General features: G+C 45.9%; 1 pseudogene; it reads right to left on the reverse strand.

The window, feature by feature from the left end:
* Positions 1 to 712: 712 nt before the first annotated feature.
* Positions 713 to 1,578, reverse strand: LOC124691028 (annotated as a pseudogene).
* Between the last annotated feature and the right edge of the window lie 8,567 nt (positions 1,579 to 10,145).

Genomic DNA, 10,145 nt, shown 5'->3' on the forward strand with positions numbered 1-10,145 from the left:
TTCTGAACATTGTCTGTCTATAAACGCTCTCTTCTTCAACTAGAATTGAAGAAGGCTGCACAAGCACAAAGGACTACAGATTCGAAACAAACAGGATCGATGAACATGCTTGGGCGAAAGATCCACCACTTCAGCCTTATAGATCAAACTATCAGCAAAGCTCTCAGACTTGCAGTGGAGGGAGTACTCACAATTAGTGTTCATTTAGGGAAAGAAATGAAAGTTTTCTCGGAGCACAGAAAATTAACGATGGGTGAAACTGAAGCAACACATAGGTGAAGTGTACAAAAACATCCAGATTATCTGTTCCATTTTCGCCTGAACAAAGTCTGTCTACAAAAAGTTGAAAGCCGGTGGTTTTTTGAAACCATAGCACACATAGGTGAAGTGTACAAAAACATCAAGATTCTTTGTTCCATTTTCGCTAAACAAAGTCTGTCTACAAACCCCTCACTTACATTTCTTCAGGTAGAAAAACTGAACAAGACTGTACAAGGACTTCACAGATTCAGAACAAACTAGGAGGTTCAGGTTCTGCAATTCCAGCTTCACGAGAAGCACTATTTCATCTACAGTACCAAACTCTGCCACCACCACTGCTCTGTCCGAGGCCGATTTTGCCGGAAATTAGAACAGGGCAAAAGGCTGAGAGTCGCCATCTCTGAAGATCTATCTACAGGTGGAGGGAGCGCATGAAACATGTCGATCGTCTTCAGTCCGCCACCGCATTTCCCCCACGGCTCACGATCCATGGATGCCTCAGGACCTGCTCGGCGGAGAGCCTCCGTGAAACGTCCCGGCAGAGCATGCGGCGCAGGAGGTCCTTGGCCTCGGGCGAGACAGAGGCGAAGGCGCGCGGCGGGAAGCGCAGGGTGCCGCGGAGCACGGCCTCGAAGATCTCGGGCGCGGTGGCGCCGTAGAAGGGCACTGTGCCAGAGAGCATCATGTACAGCACCACGCCGGCGCTCCACACGTCCACCTTCTCGCCGTACTCCCTCCCGGCGACCACCTCGGGCGCGACGTAGTAGGGCGTGCCGACCAGCCCCGCCATCGCCCGCCCGTCCCCGAACCACTCCGCGGAGCCGAAGTCGCCGAGCTTGAGCGCGCCCGTGGCGGCGTCGAAGAGGAGGTTGTCGGGCTTGACGTCCCGGTGCGCGACCCCGCGGCGGTGGCAGGACGCGAGCGCGGCGGCGAGCTGCGCCGCGATCCGGGCGGCTTCGTGCTCGGGAAGGAGGCGGCCGCGGGCGGAGATGAGGGAGAAGAGGTCCCCGCCGTCGCAGAGGTCGACGACGAGGTGGACGGCGTGGGCGTCCTCGAAGGCGGCGTGGAGCGCGACCACGTGCGGGCTGCAGGGCGGCGCCGAGGCCAGGAGGTGCACCTTGGGCTCCTGCTCGGCCAGGGCCAGGTCGAGCGGGTCAGACTTGTCGCGGAGCGGCGCCTTGGGGGTGGACTTGACGGCGAGGGACTCCCCGTGGCGGCGGAGTAGCAGCGGCGGACGACACCGAAACGGCCCCGCCCGATCTCGTCGCCGAGGACGTACTGCTGCCTCAGCGCCTCCTCGCCGCCGGTGCTGCTCATGCTATGCGGCGCGATGGTCTGGTTCGTCTCTGTTTGGGTGGTCGCATTCCTCGGACGGCGAGGGCGCTTTATAAATGCCAGAGAGGCAGAGGCGAAAGGCGAATATTATTGCGCTCTGCATATTTTGGCTGCTAGTTTAGCATGTCTTCATGCTTCTGGGGACTCTGGAATCCTCTCAAGGGACATTTGCTCATCCCATATTCCCATTTGCATGCTTAACTAAAACCAAATATGGCAGGGCGTTATATTATAATTTAGAAAAAACACTAAAACAAGAAAATTATTAGTTAGTCAATGAATGAAACATATAACTAGGAAATATATAACTGTTAGCAAAACAAGACACACATTCCATGTTTTCCTTTGAAGGGACGAATTTGATGGGATTAATGATTGTTTTACCGAATGATTCTGCAATTTCAAATGTTTGACATAAATTACACACAAACATTCATTAGTCGTGGATGGGGCTCTTTTTTCACCAACGGATGTTATTTTTAAGATGCGAATGGTAAGTTAAAGGGTAAGATAATAATGAAGAAAAGAAAGAAACTACTATCATTAATTGTTACCAAGAAACACATTTTTAGACAATAGGATTAAAGAGCCCGGCTTTAAATTAGTGGTGCCACATGCCACATAAGGTTATAATGGTGCTGAAAATGACTTGTTTTCTTATTGTGCACCGGGGAGAGCTCAAAGGCTGCCGCCTGAATATATCATTTCATTAAAGAATGGGTGAAATCCCGTATGGCAGCAAATTACAGGGGGCGGGGGGAGACTAGGCACCTAGGTGAGAGTACACCCAACGCAAAGAGGGGGTGGGCTCGGGTTAAAGCAACAAACTAAAGAGCAGACCAGTTGACGTCAGTGTATCGGCAGCATTTGCGGAGCAGTGAGAGCGAGGGAGGGAGCCCTTCAAAGAACACACAATTTGCGGTGTTTCCACGAGTGCCACAGACAAATGAGGCAGACAGTTGGTGACGGGAGGCACAAACGGCGGCAGCGCACACATGGCCGCGTTGGACGCGGAGAGTGGTGTAAGAATGGATGCCCATCGCAGCCCAGAACTACCTCTCAAGATTTCCTTAAACGATCACATTTCATCGCATGAATGGTTGCCCTCCTCCAATTATTCTGCTCTTCACAATGGATGACTTCAAAAAGAACATAAAAATGACAACATAAAAACTTAGGTATAGGGGTTCTCGTTGTTTGTTCTTCGTTTCCCTACGCCGCCTCTCTATGAAAGTATGCCCACCAGGGGAGATTAGTTTTAGACTAAGGAGTAGTGGATGGTTTGGTTTTGGCCAATGGATTTTTATTATTTTAATGCCAAATCGCTAATGTAAGGATTTTTAGGATAAGATAATGTAGAGGCAGATACAAACATGTGACGAACGTCTACATTGGTTGGGCTATGCAGTATGCAAGCGACACTGACTACGTGGAGTGTGTCGATCGACGAGGATATACCTTCTTGCGGTGTCTGGAAATTGTTCATGGTGCCATGGAGGTCTGGCCGGCTTATACATGACACATGTCACTGCGGGGGAGAACTGGCAGTTGATAATCCGTCTGGCTAAGTGCATCTCCAGCGGGGCAATTCAAACGACGATTCAAATAGATCAATTTTATCCGCTTGGGCCGCACCACGAATAGAATTTGGGCCGTGGGCCCAGCGACTTGATCCATTCGGTCTGGTGTTGGGATAACTTACATATAATTAGGCTTACATAGTGATTGCATACATATTCGGAAACAATTTGCTTCAACAAATTGGGTGGAGGTACATCTGACCAATGAGGTCGAACAACACCTCCACGAACCACATGCCGGTCACGCTGCCGGCCACCCGCAATATCATGGGGCTCTTGGCCATTGAGGATCGACGAGAACTTATGAGGGATGTGCAGCCTATCACGTGTCCATGCCCAAATGGATGGTCATGCCAAAGCCAAATCCGAAGAGGTCGATGGCGCCGGACTCGGTGGCGACAGGGACGACGGTAGTCGACTCTGGCCTCTCCCTCTCCCCCCACGTCTTCCTCGGCGACCTCGACCCGGCCACGCGCCGTCTAGGTGGCCTCCCCTCGATTATATGCCACCAGCCATGGCTGTCGGGATACCTGTGGTGGGGAATGGAAAAAGATGAGGTTGTGGAAACAAAAATGACTGTCGCTGGCCTATTAAAAAGGACGGGTCATTGGATGCCGACACGTAGGCCGAAACACTCGCATTGAAGGTAGGTGGCTAGTTTCACGACACGGCCAGCGCAGGAGCGCAATTAGTGCTGTCAGCTTTGAAGTCAGCCTACCTCCATTGATAGTTAGAGGAAGAAGTCCGTTAGGTCGCTGCCATGCAAGCTCTTGACCCATCCGAGCGAAAACGAAGAACTTACTATTGTTCGCGTAGACGCATTCGGTTCTCAAAATTTAGCGAACGAACGCGAGACCGTTTGGATCGTGCCGCTAAAGCGTCCGTGGTCGTCTGGCTAAAGATGCGCTAACGAACTGTTAAGCTCGTGATCGATCAAACAAAATTTACCACTGCATTCCCTCATCACCCGTGAATACAATCCTTGCCAAGGTTGAGTTTGGTGCGCGCCAGCAGAAGCGGCTGCCGTCACCATCCGAAACTCAGCAGACAGCAACGCGAACGCACGAAAATCGGCCGGGAGGAAACGTCGCCGACCGTTTTTTCGGTCTTGACCACGCCGCACCGGTTCGCCGTATTCGGCGGCTAGCCCGCCCATTTGTAACTGAATCCGGTTCTGGCTGAAGAAGCCGGCGACGGCGACTTCCGCCGGAATCGGCCGGGCTCCACGTTTTCAGAAACTGCGCACGCAACTTGGCGCCGGACCGCGGTTGATCAATCAGCCGTGCGCACAGACATATTCTCTTCTGGGCATACACACTGTCGCAGATGCATCTGAAAATTCGTGAACCTCTATGTCTAGACATCTGCCGATCCATCGATGGACCGCCCATCGAGAGCGACACATAACCATAGTTTAGCAACAGGGAAAGGTTCCCTGCGTGCATATGATCACTAGCTGGTCGATGGTTTCTTAATTATCAGTAAAGTAGCCGATGGAAATGGAATTGTGTGTTGGACTAATATACATTTTCCACGGGATCCAGCTGGGTGGTTTCTTTGCTTTTATTTTCTTGGTGGATATTGTATTAGTTTTCCATACTATGGCTCATTCCCATAGTCCCATTCATGGTAAGTGTCGGAAATTTTATACTAATCTAGTTCAAAGTTTGACTAAACCATCGATACTTATTTTTGATTCGAGGGAGTGGTGTATCTATAGTTGCAGGACGCCAACAAATGTTTGCTTGAGTGCTTGACACACGTTGCCAGATTGTACTCAGCTCCGATTCACAGCTACCTCATGTTTCTTGGTTTAGTCAAAGTGAACTTTTCTGAAGTTTGACTAAATATCTAGGAAAAATATCAATACCTATACTATGAATCCATTGTTTTAGAATCATCATAGAGTATATATTTAAATTATATGCACTTTATATATGTTTATATTTTCTTCTCTTTTTGTAATTAAATTTTAAAATTTTAACTTTAAATAAACCCAAAACGTGAGATAAACCGTGAATGGAGGGAGTACCCGCAAGACCAGGGCATTATTCTATGACTATGAGCTAGCTTTTTTTTAATGAAATCCGCTTAACTAGGAGAGGTCAAAGCCTCTTTTTTTTGGAGGAAGGTCCAAGCCATCTTAATTACATATTTTGATGGATATAGTTGTTTTTCTGTGTGATGGACATCTTGCACTACTACCTCCGTATTAATCTATAAGGAGTATATTATTTGGTTATGAAATATTTGTAACGTTGAACGGTTATCTGCATCTTAGCTATGCAGATGTCGAGTGTAATGCTCAAAACTTTTAAGTAATAAAACGTCTTTTACAGAAAAAAAAATGTAAAAAAACCTACGGTGCCTATGCTAGGCTGCAGCACCCGGAAATAAATCAGATGCTTGTGACCGATAAAGCAAAACGTTCGTGCATTTTCTGACCGCTCTCGTGACCTCAGGCGTCGAGGAGTCGAGGACGATCGTCTAGCCGCCCGCCGAGACTGGCCGTGGCTGGGCTATGACTTTCATTGCCGTGACGGCAAGAGACTCAGCGTACGTGCATGTGCTGATGTGCATGCAGCACGCGATCGGCACGGCACAAACGTGCAGAAATCGTTGTAGAGGAAACGTTCCTGGTTCTGACCATGCGGCAGCCCGCACGTAGAAGCTTAGCTAGCTTGGCCCGCCCATTTGGAAACCCTGCACGTATGACGACTTCAACTCGATCGGTCGGTCAGCCGTGACCGTGACCGTCAGCACAGGCCTTCGAAGGCGCTCCTGGTTTTTTTTACGAACTCGACAATTTCTCCACACTGAAGTAGCCGACGGAAATGGAGTTGTGGGTTGCGTGGGACCCAGCTGGGTGGAGTGGGTTGAAAGTTCACGGCTGACAAGACCCAGGATAAGGAAAAAAATACTGCATTATTCCTAGTTGCAAGCTAAAATGGTTCACCTACACTCTGTCCAGCCAAACGAACACGATTAGCTAGACAAACAAAATGTTTGCTCCGCGCAGGTTATACCAGCCGGAGCGACTACTCTATGTTCTAGGTCGATCAAAGCCACACTAATTTAATTATTCGGGAGGTATAATTGTCTTTCTGATTGATAGACACCTTGCACCAAGCAGGTGTTTGTTTAGACCATTATGCAGAGATAGCTTGCGGTTAAACAAATCCAGGAGCCGATCGATAATTCAAGTATAAACAAATCGATCGTGTCCCTATCACGCGTGATGGGAGGAGAGTCCGACGGAACGCTTGCTTCTATATACTAGCAAAGAAGGGCGCGGCGGCACGCCGCGCCAGATCATGGTAATTATCTAGTTAATTTTATTATTTAGTAAGAATCCGTTATTTTGTAAGTCGCAGCGAGTTGGTATTTTTAAGGTTAGGGCATAAGCTGTCCAAGAGGTGGTGCCCTTGAAGGTACTCAAAAGGTTGCAACGATAGTAGGTATACTTAGAATGAAAATCAAGGGCATTATTGAAAAAAATTTCTATTCGACGAAAAGAAACACAAATTCTGATATCTTCCTACAGAATTGCATCAACTAACCGGAAAATTCTTCTACTTAGAATTGCCAGCTAAACCCTCGAGCCAATGATAATGGTTGCATTGTATGCATAACAGTATTAAGCACTGAATGGTATTGGGGAGGCGCACATCAATTAGTTACTTATACTAATATATCTTCCTCCAGGATTACATCAACTAACCGGAAGATTAGTTACTGGTACCAACTTAGATTGTTGCTTAACACATAGTACTCCAGTACATAGAGCTTGTCGATTAGCTAGCGGTACTAATATACATTGTTACTTAACTATAGTCACTTATAGTGATACATCTTCCTACAGGATTACATCACATAACAGGAAGATTAGTTACTGGTAATATCTTGCATTGTTGCTTAATACATAGTACTCCAGTACATAGTTTGTCAATTAGCTAATGGTACTAATATACATTGTTAATTAATTAGTGGATAGCATGGTAAGATAGGTGCTACGGGTGTTCTTCTGTCTTTGAGGTATGAGGTATCAGCAGACGGCATTGTTGTCCTCGCCCGGTATCAGCTCTTCCTTTGAGACAAAGAGGGCAAGACCTTGGACAGCTTCTTTGTCGTTGTTGGGAAGAGGAAGAGATAAGTGCACTGCTACACCTATTTGTTGAGGTGGAATTTTCAGGCATGTTGTTATCAAGAATCTTGACTGCAGGAGAAATAATTGAGACCAAACGATGGTGTTAAGTAAAGCAAGAGACCAACATTACTGAATTAAAAGTGAGCAAGATAAACAGGCAGCCAATTCAGTAGTTGACAATACATTATTGAACCAAACTGATGTGTTTAGGCTAGAACACTGTATTTGAAAGAGGACAGCATCATTCATACAGGAAGAACATCATCATTCATATAGAACGCATGATCACGGCCAATTCTCGTTCGAGTTTGATTCCGGGAAGAGGCTCAACAACGCCACCACCGTGTCAGCATCGTGTGGCTGCTCCTCGCATCTTCCGCTGCAAAGTGGCTCCTTCATGTAGTCAATCTCGTCTCCCATCATTGACATCCCGTCCTTCTGCCACAAAAGAGAAGTAAAAAATCCACACCAAATCAGTCCAGAAATAAAAGAAAATAGAATCAAGCAGACAGAAGGGGGCACGCCTCACCGCCGCCAAGCGCCAAAAACCTGCAGAAACGCAGGAAAGGAACAACATATGAGCAACAGTTTTTTTTCCCCCGAAATTATCACATCGAAATCAAGTTACAATGAAGGAGGCTAGCAGGCCAGGAAAAATAATACTAATCTGCAAAAAATATTGTTTTTGTTTCTCCCACAGAAGAATCAAAATAATCTAGTAAGCTCAAATTGACAGTTTGTAGTCCCATAGACGACAGAATATCAACTAATCCATTACCGTTTCCCTAAACATCAAGGCTTTTGCAATGTGAAAGCTCGCCATGTCATAACATGGGTATTCATACATTCGACATTTTCCCATATTGTTCTAGAGGAGGTAGTTAATGCAATCAGGGCACCTTTGGCATTTACGCTCGCTGTTGCAGTTCTTGCAGTTCTGGTAAGTCTAAATCCTCTTACGGCCTGCAAGACATGGAATTGAAAACTGACCATTCAAAAAGAAAAAGAAAAACATAAGATCAGTTTGCAACATATAACGGTGATCTATTGGAATTCTACAAATCTTCAGTCTGATATTTGTACAGACAGCGAGAAAAGTAAGTAGTTCAACACGAACCTGAGAAAAACACAACACGTGGCTACCTGTTGGCGACGAACGAAATAAAAACATGGAGGAACTCTGAACTTACGGGGAAGTGCTCTGCTGGTACCGAAAATGAAAATCATCTGAGTAGAAGTTATTCAAATATATAGTCCAATTAACAACAGTACTTCTGGGAAGCATTTTAATACATTCAGTTGCAGGAAATGATTCTTGTGTGTGGCAAAGGAAACTGTTTTCCTACCCCTTTATAGGGAAAGAATTTTTCTGGCAGGAAAATCTACACCGGAATATTACTTGGTCATAAGTAAAACATAAATGAGCTACAAAGAATTTAAACTATTGCATCAGGCGCATTACTATGACATTATCTCGAACAGTCCTATTGCGAAGCACGTGCTACGAAAAAGAGCTCGATCTGGTTTGTTGCAATACATTGGATTGACTCAGATCTGATTTCACAGATTTCAGAAGGAAGATAAGCAAACCAGGTCCACCTACAAACTTAAAAAACTGATTGTACAAATTTCAAAAACAAGAGAATCAAACCAGTCTGTCTACAAACTTAGGCCCCGTTTGGCAGCTCTGCATTTTTAATGCATTCTGAGAATACTACAGTTTTAAAAAAAACTGAAGCATGAAAATTGTGAACTTTTTGCCTGTCAACTAAAACTACATTATTAATACTGCAGTATTCCTAAAACTGTGGTATTTTCTCTGTATCTAAAAAACAACCCAAACCTCTTTTTAGACAATGAGAAAGCCAGAAAAAAAGGAGTCGCGTCGCTCGCTCTTCTATGCTACCACCACCAGTGCTGGATGCCATATCTACTCAACTTACTACTGCTTACTCAATAGTCTGAATCTGACACTACATTATTATTTTCTAACCCAAATGAAAGGATCTGTAAAATAGGGTAGCTGGTTGAAAGAGAAAAAGGGAATGGTACATGTAATGAGTAAGAGCACAGCATAGAAATTGTATACATACCTTCTCCTTTTCTTGGAGCCGAAACTGAGGAACGTTCACACAACTGAAGAACTATTTACCAAATAAGAAGATGAACAACCTGCAAAAAAGCCTTCTCTCAGTTCATTCTCTCAGAGCTAACCGAACAAAATAACATGTACTCAACCTGCTGCAATATATGCATATATTTTCTTAGAAGGGAGACGCACACCTGCCGGCAGCAGTGAAGCTCCGGAACTGGAGCTGGATGCGCCATCCTGGGGAACCGGAACTGGGGCTGGATGCACAATCTTGGGGACGGTAGCCACGACCATGTTCGTACTGTGGCTGTTCGGCGAAGTCGACCACAGGGTCAATGGAGCCGCAGCGACATCCAGACTCCATGGCCGCAGGTCCACCCGTTGTGTGGAGTTAGGAAGAGAAACCGACAGGTTTTTTCTTCTCTTTATCTCATCCTTCAGTTCTGCATGTTTACTGGAATTGTGGTGAGTTTGCTTCTCTTTTCCTTGCGCGATCTCTTTGTCAAAAGATGACTGAGCTGCTGAAACCTGAGGAAAAATCACGACGACATGATCAAGCAGCTAACAGCTCAAAGGAATCAATTTAAAGAATCACATGTACATGCGCTAGCTCTTTTTTTGATTCTTCATAATTTTCTTCCAAGATGTTAACTCGTTGAGAAGTTGAACCTGACATTCATACATAGCATTACTTAAAAGAAGTTGCAAAATTCTACTCTTTAAATCAGAT

This window comes from Lolium rigidum, chromosome 2 (genome assembly GCF_022539505.1).
Source record: "Lolium rigidum isolate FL_2022 chromosome 2, APGP_CSIRO_Lrig_0.1, whole genome shotgun sequence".
NCBI classification, from domain to species: Eukaryota; Viridiplantae; Streptophyta; class Magnoliopsida; order Poales; family Poaceae; genus Lolium; species Lolium rigidum.